The sequence below is a fragment of the Lontra canadensis genome, unplaced genomic scaffold (genome assembly GCF_010015895.1).
Source record: "Lontra canadensis isolate GAN:19392208 unplaced genomic scaffold, GSC_riverotter_1.0 scaffold126, whole genome shotgun sequence".
Taxonomy (NCBI): domain Eukaryota; kingdom Metazoa; phylum Chordata; class Mammalia; order Carnivora; family Mustelidae; genus Lontra; species Lontra canadensis.
Genome location: NW_022631120.1, coordinates 4,101,718 through 4,119,469, shown reverse-complemented (window position 1 = coordinate 4,119,469; position 17,752 = coordinate 4,101,718).

Sequence of the window (17,752 nt, the reverse complement as noted above, 5' to 3'; positions counted from 1 at the left end):
AGAATAGGATTAAGAGGGACAAACTTCCATTTATAAAATAAACAAATCACATGAAAAGCATAGGGTACAAAGTCAATAATATTCTCCTAATGCTGTATGGTAACATATGTAGCTACACTTGTCCTGCAAACACAGTGTAACACAGGTAATTGTCAAATCATTATGTTGTACACCTAAGCCTCATAGACCATGGTATGTCAAGTATACTTTAATTTTAAAAAACCAGCTATGGAACTCAGTCAATACAACTGGAGAAAAAGACCTGAATTCTTTTTTTTTTTTTTAAGATTTTATTTATTTACTTGACAGAGATCACAAGTAGGCAGAAAGGCAGGCAGAGAGAGATAGAGGGAAGCAGGCTATCTGCCAAGCAGAGAGCCTTATGTGGGGCTCGATCCCAGGACCCTGGGATCATGACCTGAGCCGAAGGCAGAGGCTTTAACCCACTGAGCCACCCAGGCTCCCCAAAAGACCTGAATTCTTAAAAGATCGACAAAACCTGAACAAAATTAAGAGCAACAATCTGTGTTAGAGAAGTTAAAATGATCACCTAATAAATCATTTTAAAAGAAAACAAAGGATACTTTTCTCTAGTTAATATACAACATTCAAAAGGATGTTATACAGAAAACACACACACACACACACACAGTGTTATTACTTGCCACAATTCAGAGTTCATATTCTTATCTTTATGTTGGAATATAGAAGAGTTGCCCCACTTAATAGTTAGAAGGACTAAATCAGGGATTCATATTCAGGTCTGGAAACTCTCCTGTCAATTGTTTTTGTTTTGTTTGTTCTTTTCTTGGCCAACTTCAATATCTATGTAGCTTATGGTTCTTACCCTAAGTCTGAGACATGAAGTAATGGTCTCTTATGCACATGCATATTACTGGGTAGGAAGCAAAGGTTCAAAAAGGGGCAGCATTCAAGTGTACAACTTGGCTCAGTATATACATATACTCATCATAGGACCAATGGCCATTGTTTTATTACATGGTGCTATGACATTCCATCCACTGGTCTATTTATTTAAGGATGTTGACCACTTCCTGCATAGAATGAATTTTCTGGGATCCACACACATTGAGTCATATATATAGTTCAATGATCCATTTTCTCATCTTACGGAGTATGGCATGGTTCCTTCCAGTTCCTCATAGATGTATTGCAGATTGATAACTGCTTTTTCTCTTTATTCCCTCCCCACCTCCAGTATTCTGACCTTTACCATCTTACAATTTTTTGTGACTTCCCTGCTCTCCTTTAAAGGTGGTGTGACACTGTGGACATAATGCGACCACACGGAACAGCAATCAGAGTTGATCTGAAGTTGCTCTGTGAAATTCAGATTCTCAATGCTTTGCAAAATTCTCTGTATGTATATTTGTATGTTTGCAAATAGAGACACTGATGCTTCTAAAGCACCAGAAAGTATTGTTCAGTGTATCTGTGGGGTTGCAAATGTTTATTATATTTGTTTTAAAAATACCACTAGACCCCAATGCCCTGAGGCTAAGTATTAAAATGTCTGACCACGAAACGATGAGCTATCTTCATTTAATGCAACATGCAACTAGAGGCTGAATTAGCCTAGTAATGTCCGTTTAATGGTATTGCCTGCCAATAATTGTTAGAGTAGCTTTTTTTTTTTTTTTTCAGAATCATCTACTGCTTGCTTTCTGTCAGAGTAGGCTTTCACATTATTTGTTATATTTCTTTTTCTCAAAAAGAAGTATAGAAAAAATTAGAGAGACTTGAAGTTTAATATCCCTGCTGAGATAGAAATAAATATTTCCTAACTCTACCTCATGGACGGTGGCATGGGCACTTGGATTTAAACCATTCAGTCCATAAAAAAATACTTTGCTACAAAGGACTTTCTCTCCTGCTTACTAAAAGGAACAAATATTTTGGAAGGCTGTTCTGCTACTTTTTAGTGGATGTTTAAAGAGTTCAATAGCTCTGATGCATGACTGTTTCCTTTAACAGCTCTGAAAAATTGCAACAAGATCGTTCATTCTGCTGGTTTCACTGAAAAAATAGTATTTAAGGAGGAGACAGAGCAAGGATATGCTTGTTTGTTTTTAACTGTGGTTTCTAATAAGATCTGGAAACTCTGAGAGGTGCTTCTCAACATCTTATTTCCATTGTAAATCTAAAGAGTTTGAACTCCAAGAAAACCATTGCTTCATGTCCAACTGGTTCACATCCCTGAGAGATGAGAAAATACAGTTTTCTGGGTATGATTCATATCCACAGACCTTTGCAGATTTTCCAGGATTGAATCTGCATTCAACAAGCTTTGATGCTGGTAGGAAGCAAGTGGGACGTTTGCCTCTCCTTCTGGACTGACATTTCCAGGGGACCCCGTGTGTCTGTCCCTAGAGCAGCCCCTTCCTATGCTTCAACCTCTGGGATAGTTTCTGTTCTTCCCCAGTGGTGGGTAACTACAGTGGACTTTGTGGGGTCAGATCAATCTTCATTTCCTTTTCTTCGTTTTCTTTAGATCTCCTACTTTGCTCTTTTTTCTGTGTCCTCACTCAGGACTTCCTGAATTAGCTAAGGATGTCTAGCTGCTTTGCAAGTCTCAGTGAGATACTACAATCTGTTCACCTATAAAAATCCACATCACTGGGGCGCCTGGGTGGCCTGCTCAGTTAAGCAGCTGCCTTCAGCTCAGGTCATGATTCCAGGGTACTGGGATCGAACCCCGCATCAGGCTCCCTGCTTAGCAGAGAGCCTGCTTTCCTCTCTCTCTCTCTGCCTGCTGCTCTGCTTACTTGTGATCTCTCTCTGTCAAATAAATAAATAAAATCTTTTAAAAAAAATCCACATCACTAATACTCATCATGAACACCAAAATAGTAAGTCCATCCAAGTTAGCTATAACCCTGCACCCCATGCTTCCCACAGTTCTTTCCACATCAAGGTTCATTTCTTCAGAAATAACCCAGAGGGACAGAAGGGGAAGTTGGGAGAGATGTGGCAAAGGAAAGATACTCAGTGAAACTGGTACGTGTGTGTACAAGGAAAAACATTTGTGTTTTTGTTTTACTAAATTTTAGCACCTTGATTTGATTGTACCGCCCACAGCATGTTAACCTCAAGGTTGATTCTTTTTGACTGCAGTGACATCTGTTGGTGAGGGCAGAGCTGATTAACCTCGGGTTTGGCTCTTCTGACAAAAATCAACCCACAGAGCTGCTCTGGGCTCGGGCAGATGTTTCCGTTTATTTTATTCACTCGGATTCTTCATTGAAGAGAAACTTTCCAACTGAATTGATTGAGTCCTTGTCGATAAGAATAAAATGCTGAGACCTGGAACTTCATAAAAATTTCAATAAAATGCAAATCTGACAACTGTTCTTTCAGCAAACCTTCCCTACCTTCAAAATATGTGGAAGGCAGCTGAGGTCCCAGGTGGATTTTGATGCTGGGTCTAAGTTTAGAATGGATATGGTCAGAGCATGTATCGGCTAGAATATAGTACGCTTTCGCGTGTTCTCATGTCTTGTACTAAAATTTGGCTGGGCAATTCCACACCTGCACGAGAAATGAAAGTATCCGGTATCTTTATTTTCACTGAAAGTACTAACCAAAGGTAAAGTATTTATAATCTGGACCCCAGGCAAAAGGATGGGGTCTCAGAGCTACATTTACTCAAGAGTGACCAACAATTGAGTCACATTACTGACCAATCAAATTAGAATCTCTCTATGCTTGCTGGCCATCAGGGCTTTGAAAATTTCTCATGGGACAGAAATGGGCAGCTGGGGTTAAAGCCTAAGAGAATAGAACTTTCTGGGCAGGCTTTAGAAAATGCCAAGCCATGGTCTGACATGGCTATACACCTAATTAGTCCTCAAATTCTACACAAAATTATACCACCTCCTTGAGCCTCAGTTTACTTATCTCAAAAAAGGAAATTAGATGCAGCTCTTTAAAGGCACATAGATCAAGGAAGTAAAAGATTCGGTTACATATTAAATGTTTAGTGCATTTAAATTCCCTCCAGTCTTTGCTTCTTTGGTCAAATTTATCTTGGGATAAAAATAATCATATTTACAGACATCTCCCTTCTTTCAGTGGGCTGTATCCTCTCCTAAAATTGTTATAATACATAATTATTACTTCCTAAATTAGAAAAAAATATGCTTAATACAAAATTCCAATAAAAGTGATAGGTAGAGATGAAGCTGTAGGACTAAGGACCACCCCCCCTCCCATTCTACTCTGATGATTTGAGGTGGGTTTTTTTCCCTACAAAACCACTCCAATATGGCACTTCTGATATCACATTAGTACACATGCTTTTTTTTTTTTTAAAGATTTTATTTATTTATTTATTTATTTATTTATTTATTTAACAGAGAGAGATCACAAGTAGGCAGAGAGGTAGACAGAGAGAGAGGGGGACCAGGCTCCCTGCTGAGAAGAAAGCCTGATGTGGGGCAGGATCCCAGGACCCTGGGATCATGACCTGAGCTGAAGGCAGAGGCTTTAACCCACTGAGCCACCCAGGCACCCCAGTACACATGCTTTTAATCAAGCTTTTTTATATACTATGTATACACTGAGATGGATAGGGTCTTTTTCCTCAAGGGGGTGGACATATACTGAGAATTAAAATTCATGATATCATATTTCACTTTTCCCTCGTATCTCTGAAATTCTTTTTATTCACATATTTCCCTTATAAAATTTTTTCCCAAAACTAGTAGAATCAAAGTGTGTGTGTGTGTGTGTGTGTGTGTGTGTGTGTGTATTTGTTGGCCTGAATGACAGGGAAGTTTTATTATGGCAGCATATGTAAAACAGATTCCCTTCAATAAAGTCCCTTAGAAAGAGGATGACGATGATTGTTTTAACGGCTCATTTTGTTTTTGTTATAGGAAGTTCTGTAAATTTAAGCTGGATAGAAATTCTTGACAACAAGTCTCAGTGTTTATAACTGAACACAAGATTAACTTCATGTCTTTATAACAAAGTATCCATTGACCGGCAAAATAAGGCTGAACTGCTTTTGCTGTAGAGGGAAAACATGGGGCCATGAGAGGCCCAGTGACAGTGCAAGAAAGAACATTCTTTTCTTCAAAAAATTTTCTAATTATAACGAATTTTTTGGTAAATGCTCATTATTAACGGCAAAATATGAAAGAACACAAGAAATTACTCAGAGAAGTACCACAAAGTGGGATTTTACAATGCATGCTATTGTCAACTAAAATGTTCATTTCTTTTCACTTGAATTCAATAGAATAAGACTGAATGAAAAACTGAAGGAATTTAAATAAACTTCAATTATTTCTGTGAAAAAGATAGAAGGACATAAAAATTAAGTGTTTGAAAGAATACAAAAATTGTTCAGGGCAGAGCCATTATGTACTTCCAATTTTATGTTTCAATTTTAAGCAGTTTTGGTTGACTACCTGATGAGACATGATAAGGGACTTGTTCCTGACAATTTCACTCCTTCCTCATTGAATTCCTGCATTCCTCTTTAGTTCCTGCATAGAAACACCATTCACATTTTATCTTAAAGCAATGACTCCCCCAGACTTGTGCAATATGGTGATCGTGATTCTTCCCACATTTCAATCCAACACTAGTTGTATGGCAAATATTATCTTTCTCAAGGTAAACAACACTCTTCTGTTGTGCAACCACAGTTCTCCAAGGTACACAGTGTGTGCTCTTCATTTAAATGTCTTTGAAAATACCGTATTTTTTAATGCATTTCACTGTCAGCTAGATTTCATCAAACAATAGGATCAAAACAAATTTCATCAAACACCAGGAGATACTCATCCATGGTCTCTGATTTTTTTTTCCCAATGTATATTTATTATGATATCATGTACTAATTTATAGTTTAGGACTCATATGCACAAATAATAATTTTAGAAGACTAAAATAGGAATCAGAATTGTAATATTTTCTTTCCAACATTTAGTGTCTGCTTCTCTTTGTCAGATGAAAGAACCCTTGATTTTAGAGACCAGCAGCATATATCCCAGTTCACCTGCAAGAGGATGTTAGCCCATTTCAAGGCAAGAGCCATGGAGTAGAGAGAAGTCCTAACAAGATATTACACCCATTTGCCATTTTCTATCATTCTTTCTATATGCTCATATTACCTATAACTAAACACACGTGCCATCTGTTTCCTCAGTTGCCTATCATGAAGCTGTTGGACTCAATTGGTCATGGTTAAGTTTTTAAGATGGCCGATTCCATGTTGGACAATCTTTCATAAACAGATACAGCAGCTGAATCAATACTTGAAGGCATAAATGTAGAATCAGCTCATAACTTTGGCCCCAGAGTTTGTGCATGCTATTTGGATTCCTAGCCTCAGGAATGCTGTGAAAATCCTATCCCTAGATAATCTAGACTGCCCTTGACCTTTGCTCTCTGAGTATTAACACCTATCCTACAAGGAATACTCCAGCTCATGGTTCTCAACCTTTAACAAACACCAGAATTACCTGGAAAACGTACTAAAATCCAAGAATATGGGGTCCATCCTTGGTGTTTCTGATTCGTAGGTCAGAGGTGGTTCCCAAATTTTGCTTTTGTAACAAGTTTCCTAATGATTCTGATTCTGCTGGCCAATGGAACCCATATTTGTAAAATGAACTGTGATATCATTTTCTTTACATTCCTGGTTTGTAGTCCTGGGTCCCCAATTTCCATGTTTGTAGAACTGACAGAAGATTTTTTCCACTGTTAGTCGTTTTGGTCTGATGGGCACCCATTAGCAAGACAACTAACAAGAGAACCACAATAAGCTGAGTTCTTATGGATGAGAATGGTGTTCTCATGCAGTTGCATGACCACCTAGCCGAGCATGATATTCTAGGCTTACCTTTCCCTTAGCACTTCATATACATTTCTTTACTATTTCATGGAATCAAATACTATTGTGGATGCCAGTCTGAAGGTAACTTGTTTTTGTCTGATTCCACAACGAAAAATTTATTTTTGTAATCTTCGAGGTTCAGTAACTCCACCAGGCTGTGTCTTGGTTCTGATATGGTATCATCTTTCCTATAATTAAGTGCATGTCTTTGAAATGCAGATTAAGTCCTTTCCTTCCAGGAAAATTGTCCACTATTTCATTCCAATGGGTTTTCTTTCTCAGAGAGTCACAATTACCTTTATTTGGGTCCATCCTGTTTCGCTATCCATCCTCTTCCCTCTATTACTCAAAATCTCTGATTTTTTTTCTCTCTTTATAATGTGATTAACTGAAGCCTTCACTGTCTTATCAATCTGACTTTCAATAGCATTTATTCCTGTGCCTGATTTCCTCTGTTGCTTTATCATCCCATTTTTCACCTTTTGGCTTATTTAAGTTACGTTCTTACACACATATTCTTCAAGGGAAATTAACAGAAGTAGTATAGACAAAGTTTCCTTTTGTCCTTGAGTTATTTTTTTTTTCCCCAGTCTGGTCTTTGTTCCCAATTTGCGTAGTGTTCTATTGTATTTATTACTTGTTTGTTGGACACAGCTGCTGTATTATGTCTTTTAATGTCTTTGTGATTATATGGGCAGATAGGTCCAAACCTTTTTATTGCCTAAGAACATTCTTTGGTCTTTTTCCTGCCATGAAAGCTTCTTTTTCCTCTACCACAGTCCTTAAAATATTCTATCAACTTTTGTGTAGTCTAAAGATAAGAGAGGGTTGCAGATGAGGGAAGCTTGACTAGTGTTGTAGACAGCCTTCACTGATGTCCGGAACTGTGCTTTCTAATCTCAGACTATTACCAGGGACATGGCCATTCAGGCCAAGGGAACATCTGCTTTCTCTATTCTTTAGCTTTTCCTACAATGTAATCCAAGATCCTGCAAAATTAGCTACTTTCTGATGGTGCTCTTCTAAAATCTTGCCGTGGTAAGTTGGTTTCTGAGGGCTGCCTCTATGTCCCTATCTGATTTCCTCTGCATTGGTAGGTATTATGGAAAACTCTCAGCATTCAGCTTGACTTCTCCTCGGTGCCATTTTTAACTGTGGTAGGTTTTCAGGAACCACCTTGTGAAGCACTGAAACACGCTTATTTTTTTTCTCTCATTAGTTAAAACTTACAGTTTATATGACATGAGATTGTACCTCCTTCTTAACCCACTTGCTGATTTTTATTCATTATTGTGAGCATTTGCTTCTGTGACCTGACTTGGCCATCTATTTTTACCTGCCAAAGATACTGCTTCTAGCATCTTTTCCCCTTCTAAACCGTAAACTCAACAAAAGTAGAGACCATGCTATTTGTTTATGATTCACCCGAAATACTGGATATAGTATCTTGTATGTAGTACAAGTCTAATCCATTTAATTATTTGGAACATGAGCTTTCTTCCAATATCTTTGTACACATTTTTTTAAACCACACAGGTAGATTTTTTAGTAATAAGATAAAAGCTAAGAGTTCATTGTGTAAAAATCTTGGCAGTGCTCAAGAAAGAGTGAGATAAACTATGGAATGGGACGTAGTAAACATTCAAATGTATTCTAAATTGCCAAAGTCTAATTTATTTCTTGGTATTTGGATTTTAAAGGAGTGGGCATCGTAAACTCAGTCACACTTCATGATCACGCAACCCATGCTTCTGTGTTGAAAAAGTACTGCCATGAAGCTACCAATTAAATTGCCTTTGTGAGAGCTGGTCAGTGTCTGTTAAGTTATCCATAGGTGTTTTCTACAGTGCATTCAGAGAGGTGTTTATGAGCATAGATATTGGAGGAGATTATCTGGGTTCTGCTCTTAGCTCTGCCTTTTACTTGTCATGACACTGGCCATGTTTCAACACTCTGTGCCTCAGTTTCTTCATCTATAAAATGGAAGAAACAAGAGTACTACGTAATAGATGTTGTGAGAATAAAATGAGTCAGACTAGCACAAAATCTGGGTATCAGATAGGAATGCTGTTGTTCATCATGACACTCACAGACATACCAAGATCAAGTAAAGCAACACCCTCGAAAGAGGAGCTTTTTATTAGGCATAGACTCTCACGGAGATAAACAGGCTTTACTATTCCTGAATATACTCTCCTTTCCTGAGTATCTCATATTTAACTTGAATAAAATATCATATTCTCCAATCTCCAATTCTCCAATCAGTCATCAAATAATTTAAATGTTTCTAAGAGTGATAGGCAGCAATAATTATCACTTGATATTATACTTTGCTGAATACACTAAAAAGAGTAACTTAAAATGAAGGTGGACCTTGAAATATTGAATATTATCCACTACAGGAAAGAATGAGTAAAGAGAGACAGACTGGGTGGTTTCAGTTGAGAATAAGTATAAATTTGTTACAATATCAGTGCCAAACGTTATTTGCTAATGTTATCTTGAAACAAATAATATGGTACTTGTGGAGTTAGAGCTAGTAATTTTGAAATTAAGTATTATAATTCTGAAATGTATTAAATATGGAATAAAACAAGTGAACTCTGTCCCATATTTTCCAGAGTAATAAGCAGTGATGGGATTAAGTCATTTATAATTGACTGATAATATAGATCAATTACTTATATAGACTTAATGGAGCATTATATTGGCTTTCGTTCACTGAGATAAAAAACTCTTAAGGGCTGCCTAAATGATGAAATATTTAACCAAAAGATCTTTGGGGGGGAAATGATGACATTTCAATACCAGAATGAAACAAATTCTATAAGCTGTCCAAAACTTACCTAAGGGACTGTTTGCCAGGGATCAATCAATGAAATAAGCTTACTTTTCAGAGACTGTTACTATTAAACTAATAATACTATTTTAAAGTAACAAAAACGTTTCAGAGACTGTTACTATTAAACTAATAATACTATTTTAAAGTAACAAAAAAAATTTGCTGAGACACTCTGAGTGTTACAGTTAACATTACATCATTCATTTTCCCAGCATCTTTCAGAACAGGAGGTGGATAGAGTATGGAAAAATAAACCCTTATAAAACCACACTTCCCTTCTCCCTCCCTCCCTCCTTCTCTTTCTTTCTCCCTTCTTCCTTTCTTTCTCTCACCCCTCTCTCTCTGCTCTGGCCACCATCTCTTTGCTCATACATGGGAGGCCATGACATAGCCTGAAGATGGATAACAAGAACAATGCAAAAATGAATTAGGAAGCTCCATGTTTGTCAAAGAAAATGCTTCTAGTTCTTTTCAATTCTCATTCCCTGGACCTGTATCAGAAGCAACGCAGCTAATTTTTCAACTTTAAGAGACATGGAGAGGAGAAAATAAATGTCATCACATCACCCACCAATAGATATAAATAAAGTGACCCTCTTCTGACTTTAGAATGCCTACACACATATGATTTGCTGCCCTATCAAATGATGTCAGTGATTTATTTTTAAAGCTTCAATTGGACAACCTAGAAGAAATGGATACATTTAGAGAAAAATATGACCTACCAAAACTGAAGCTGGAAGAAAGAGAGAGTTTGAACAGATCAATTACCAGCAATGAGATTGAATCAGCAATTTAAAAACTCGCAAAAAATCAAAAGTCCAGGACTGGACAGCTTCAAAGGTGAATTCTACCAAACATTTAAAGAGCTAATACCTCTTTTTCTCAAACTATTCCCAAAAATAACAAAAAGGAAGGAAAATTTCTTTTTAAAAATAGATCTAATTTATTTATTTGATGGGGTGGGGGGCACAAGCAGGGGGAGTGGCAGGCAGCGGGAGAAGTAGAAGCAGGTTCCCCTCCAAGCCAGGAGTCTGATGTGGGACTCAATCCCGGGACCCTGGGATCATGCCCTGAGCTGAAGGCAGACACTTAACCAAATGAGGTACCCAGGCACCCCAGAAAATTTCTAAATTCATCCTCTGAGGTCAGGAATATCCTGATATCAAAACAAGACAGAGTCTACTATAAAAGAGAACTATAGGCCAATATCCCTGATAAACATGGATGCAAAAATCCTCAACAAAATACCAGCAAACCAATTTGAACAATACATTAAAAAATAACATTCACCAGGATCAAGTGGGATTTGTTCCCAGTATGCAAGTGTGGTTCAATATTTGCAAGTCATTCGACACGCTACTTCACATCAGTAAGAGAAAGGATAAAAACCACATGATCGTTCTGATAATTGCAAGCGACACACATGACAAAGTACAATACTCATTCATGACAAAAAGCTCCAACAAAGTAGGTTTAGAGGGAACACACGTCAACATAATAAAGGCCTGATATGAAGAACACACAACAAACACCATACTCAATGGAGAAAAAAACAGAGAGCTTTTCCTCTAAGGTCAGGAACAAGAGACAGATGTCTACTCTCAGCGCATTCACTCAGCATAGTACTAGAAGTCCTACCCACAGCAAGGAGACGACAAAAAGAAATAAAAAGCAAACAAATTGGGAAGGAAAAAGCAAAACATTCGCTATTTGCAGGTGGCAAGATACTGTATACAGAAAACCACACAGACCACCAAAACCCCACTAGAACTGGTAGATGAATTCAGTAAAGGTGCAGGATATAAACTTGATGTACAGAAATCTGTTGCATTTCTGAATACTAATAATGAAGCATCAGAAAGAAAAACTGAGAAAACAATCCCAACTGCTTGCAATTGTCACACGGGCACTAGGGATAATAACTAGGGATAAACTTAACTGAAAAGGTAAGAGACCTGTACTCAGAAAACTATAAAATACTGATGAAAGAAATTGAAGATAACACAGAGAAGAAGGATAATCCATGCTCATAGTTTGAAATAAAAAAATATTGTTAAATATCTTTACTACCCAAAGAAGTCTACACATTTAATGCAATCCCTATCAAAATACCAATAGCATTTTGATAGAACTAGAGTGAACAGTCCTAAAATTTGTATGAAACCACAAAAGACATTGAATAGCCAAAGCAACCTTTTTTTTTTTTTTTAAAGATTTTATTTATTTGACAGACAGAGACCACAAGTAGGCAGAGAGGCAGGCAGAGAGAGACGGGGAAAGCAGGCTCCCCACCGAGCAGAGAACCCAATGCGGGGCTTGATCCCAGGACCCTTAGATCATGACCCGAGCTGAAGGCAGAGGCCCAACCCACTGAGCCATCCAGGCACCCTCCAAAGGAAACTTTTAAAAGAAAAACAAAACTGGAGGTATCCAATTCCAGACTGGACATTCTATTACAAAGCTGTAGTAATGAAAACAGGATGGTATGGACAAAAAAACAGACACATGGATCAACAGAACAAAAGAGGAAACCCAGAAGTAAATCCACAATTATGTGGTCAATTAATCTTCAACAAAGGAGGAAGGACTACACAATGAGGACAAAGACAGTCTCTTCAACATACTGTGCTAGGCCAACTGGACAGCTATGTGCAAAAGAATCCAACAGGGCCACGTCCTTACAATAAACACAAAAGTAAGCTCAAAATAGTTTAAAGACCTAAATTTGAGACCTGAAACCATAAAAATCCTAGGAGAGAGGACTCTGACATTGGATGCAGCAGTGTTTTTTTCTAGATGTGTCTCCTGAGGCAAGGGAAACATGAGCAAAAATGGCCAACAGACATGAAAAAATGGTCAACATCACTCATCATCAGGGAAATACAAATACAAGGAGATACCACCCCACACCTGTCAGAACGGCTAAAACCAAAACCATAAGAAACAACAGCTGTTAGTGAGTATGGGCAAAAAGGAATCCTTGTATGCTCTTGGTGGGAATGCAAACTGGTACAGCTACTCTGGACACCAGTATGGAGGTTCTTCAAAAAATTAAAAATAGAACTACCTATTGTTCCAGTAATCAACTACTGGGCATTTACCCTCAAAATACAAAAACACTAATTCAAAGGGTTATATTCACCCCTCTGTTCATTTCAGCACTATTGACAATAGCCAAATTATGAAAACCCAAGTGTCCATCAATAGAAGAGGTAAAGAAGATGGGATATGCATATATCATGGAATACGATTCAACCATAAAAGAGAATGATATTTTGCCATTTGCAGCAACCTGGAAGGGGCTAGAGAGCGTAATACTGAATAAAATAAGGCAGTCAGAGAAAGACCAATACTCTAAAGATTTCACTTATATGTGGAATTTGAGCAGCAAAACAAATAAGCAAGGGGGAAAAGAGAGAAAAAGAGGGAGAGACAAGCCAAAAATCATATTCTTAACTATAGAGAACAAACTAATGGTCACCAGAGGGGAGGTTGGTGGAGGATGGGGGAAAGAGGTGAGGGGATGAAGAGTGTATGTATCATTACGAGCCCTGAGTCATGTATAGAAGTGCTGAGTCACTGTATTGTATACCTAAAACTCTGGCGACACTGAATGTTAACGATACTGGAATTAAAATTTAAAAGTTAATTAAAAAACCTTTCAATTAATTTTCATGTGTATTTTGCATTGACATAAATAATGTGAAAGTACTGTGTAGTCAGAAAATACAGGGTTACATTCTTATCGAGGCAATAAATTCAAATACAACTCAACAAATTAATCTAAGATCTCTAGCATATATTTGGCTGAACACATGACTAATATTTTTATGCAAGTGACTTTTTTATGCCAGTGACTAATATTTTATGTCTTTCATGATCATCCTCTTTCTAAAAATGATTTTGGTTGATCACATTTTTTAAAACCCTCACCAATTACAATTGTTAAAATGTAAGTAGAAAAGCAATATAGTTACTGTTATTAAACATTTAATTTCACTTTGAATTCCTTGTCAATCTAGGCAAAAAAAAACAAGATGATACGATTTTCAATCTTGGAGAGAAGCAGCATATCAAATTTTCTACAGTATCAAAATTTTTGCTAATACTGACTTTTAAGGTTAATGGACTAATTTGACCTTACAGGGAATATGCATATACCATGCCTTTGAGATTACTTTTAGCATCAAGACAGAAGTAATTTTTTATTCTTTTATTTCTCTTGATTAAACCAGAAACTTTAATATCAAAATTCAATATATACAGATATAAGGCTATCTGATAGTCTACCCTGATAATAAATTACAACTTAAGAATAACAAAATAGATACCTTTCTCATAGATCTGCTTACTTTAAAAAAAAAAAAATTAAGTAAGACAAGTGATCAACTTTTTTTTTTTTTAATTCAAACTCCAGTTAAAAACTCCGTATCCCACAATGTTTTTCTCATCTTTGTGCTTAAGAGATAGCACGAGGCTTGGCACAGAGAAAGCGCAGGTTAAAGATTCGTGGAGCTGTGTTAGTGAGGTTGTATTTACATAGTCCAGAACTGTTTTGGGTGACATTCCATGATGAGAGTTTAATGATCTGACAAACGTTCTCACTTAGGCAGAAGACCACTGCCCTGCACTTGAAGGTAAGCCAAGGGTTGCCAGAGAGTGACACCAGATCTGCTCAAGAATCTGAACTAAGGCATAATTAAAAGGCCAGCGTTTCACATGGCAGCTGACAGAGAGAGTTACCAGCCCTGGCTTCCTTGAAACCTGTCAGAGCAACGTGAATGCTCACTGTATCCCTAGCTTAGTGGGGGCAGGCAGGCTGGCTTGTTGATTAGAGTTGGTATCCTGAATAAGCATTTATAGGCAGGTGATCATTAGGTGTACTCTACTTGAAGTAATAGGTCCATCCATTTTTGAGACCACAGTTATTAAAGTTGAAAATTGGTTGAGTGACACCTCATTTCTTAAGTTTAAAATGTAAGGAGATTGTTTTTACTGGAACTGTGAAGTTTGCTCTGAGATTGGAGAATCCTGAAGGAACTTCTCTAACAATAGCCATGGTTTGGGCATATCTAAGTTTTTCCAATAATTTTAATGGAAATTCTCTGTATATTAAACATTTTTAAATATTCATAAATGTTAATGGAATGGTGCAATGAACACCCAAATACCAGCCTCAAATATTTTACAATTAACATTTTGCTGGATCATGTCTATCTGTCCATGCAACTATCTTTATTTGAATCCATCTTTATTCTGATGCATTTCAAAATAACTTGTGGAAATTAATACATTGGTCACTAAATCCTTCGACATACACAGTATCAACTAGAGTTCAATAACTGTAGGTAGATTTCTGTATCTTCAGGGGGTAAATTTACATATAAGAAAATGCACGAATCTAAACCATTTAAAGAGTTATGAGGCATATCTATTCCTAACCCATATGACTATTCTATACACATTTAGGAAAACTATTCTATACATATTTAGAAAAATCATTTTTTTATCTCAGTCCAGGGACTATAAAGAGATAATAGTTTCTCAGACAGAAAAGAACTATCAAAACATAAAATTTTCTTAAAATGGGCAACTGGGAGTGTAACTATTTGGTTAATCCAATTTTACAAATAAATTCCTTTTTTAAAAAAAACTTTTAAAGATTTTATTTATTTATTTGACAGAGAGAGACATAGCAAGAGAGGGAACACAAGCAGGGGGAGTGGGAGAGGAAAAAGCAGGCTTCCCGCTGAGCAGGAAACCCAACAGGGGGCTGGATCCCAGGACTTTGGGATCATGACCAGAACCAAAGAGAGATGCCTAAAGACTGAGCCACCTAGGCACCCCTACAAATAATTTTCAATTCAAATTACAAGGATCAGCTTTTAAGTGGGGACAAATGGCCTCTCCACAAAGAAACTAATTATATTATATCAGCCTTTTCCTTTATTCGAGTGATATAACACAGAAGACATGATTTGACACACCCTATATGTGAAGCTTTGCTGTAAGTTATAAAAAATGCATAAAAGAGAAAACACCACATATATGGATCTGTAGTATACATGTGTCAAATGATATTATTTGATATTACTCAGCTATAGGTAGAGACATTGTATGTGTGTGTGCATGTGTGCCTGGAGCCATACTCTCGAGCAAATGAGACAAGCACTCTGAACAAAGTTGCAAAAGTACTCCAGGCTGGTCAAATAAGAGAGAGAGAAGACTTGCTAGAAAATCATCCATGTAACATGTCATTGTTAAATAACCACAATACTCTTAACCTTTTGAGCATTTCAACTCAAGTTGAAGCCAAAATTGTTGTGCTTCTGCTCCTTGTAATTTATTTCCCCAGGAAAGTTTAGCTCTATGGTCCTTACCTCTATGGCTGTTTTCACCCAGTACTACATTTGATTTCACAAAACTCCCTGTCACCAACTATCTGGCCCATGGTCACAAGTCAATTGTTCAGTTAAAAATTGTCTCCCCTGGTTAGACCAATATCTAGAAATAAGGCTGGTTAAAACTAACACACATCGAAATGTATCCCAAGCTTTTACAGGAGATGTGTTCTTTTTAATGGCATTTAAATAATGCCATACACATGAGTTAGCTCTAAGATATCTGATATTTAATTTCATATACATTGACAGTACAAGCACATTTAATCTCATGTTCAGTGTCTCCTCCAACTTAAAACAAAACAATAATTCTACCAAACTTGTGAATACTGATTATAAACGCAGTAAAGTCCAGTGAAAAAGATAGTGCATATCAAAATAGAAGATTATAATTCTAAGGTTCTAGCCTACGTTTTGCTAAAAAACTGTGTGGTCTCAGCAAAATCACTTCATTCCTTGGAGCCTCATTAATTTTACTTGTTGTTGTTGTTGTTGTTGTGTGTGTGTGTGTGTGTGTGTGTTTAAGGTAATTGGTTAGAAGAAGTCTCAGGCTCTTTCCAAATCTGAAGTTCTATTATTCTAACAATAATCTGTATAGACAGACTCTCTTTGATCTTTTTTCTCTCTGTTAATTGTAATAGATTAGAGTGCCATCCAGGGAAAGGGACTAAGTTTTCAATTGCATTTTTCTTTTTTTAACCTCATCAGTCAATGCTGTTAAAATAGCCTTATATTGGCTCATGTGCTCAACTTAATTGTAGAAACACTTTGATGCTGGTTTGAGCAGGTTCAAATTTAGGAAGGGTGATGCAAATTGGTGATTCCACCAGGGACATTGACATGAAGCTATTTTCAGGTATTTATATCCATTTAAGAAACACCTCACCAAGTAGGATCTCTTTTCTTATCATTCCCCAGCTGACCCACTATTAATCAAGCTCTCCATCTCTCAGTGTGGTAAAAGTCAAATGGATTTTGTCATCAGCTGAACCATCTGTCTCCTCATACTGTTCAGTTATTTTTCTTTTTATTTCTGAAACTCTTTGACTGAAATTAGAAACGGAGGAGGAGGCGATACTCAGTGAATATGAGAAAAGACAGTCTCATATGCTTTGACTGTTTTTTGTACTCAGGCAGTTAAGAGGTATAAATAGCATCTCAGGTATCTTTGTATTCATTCAAGAGTTTCTGATGGATTTTTCCTGGGAAAAAGTAGGTATTTCCATGTGGTATAGATGCAATAAAGCTTGTTTGCTTTAATAGGAGCAAAATGGTGTGAGGCCCGGGATACTGAAGAGATACAGTCTCCTGACCAAAGCAAAAGGAAGCCCAGCACCTGTGTCTCTTAGATTCATGAGTGCCAAGGGCTCTCAGCTTCCAGAAGTTTGAGGTTCCCTTTAAAAAGTGCTGAAAATACTTATTACCATTGTCTTGGCCATCTGTCATAAGCCAATTACTTGTTCCTCATGTATTGTGAGGGGTCTGCTTGGATGAACTTAGATGTCTGAAATGAGAGGGAAAGTGAGGTAGATCCAAGTAGAAGAAGTGGAGGGGCACCCCAAAAAGAAAGACCCCAGAATATAACTCTTCTGTAACACTGAAAACCTATTGCAGTACCCTTGACTCACGGCCATGGAC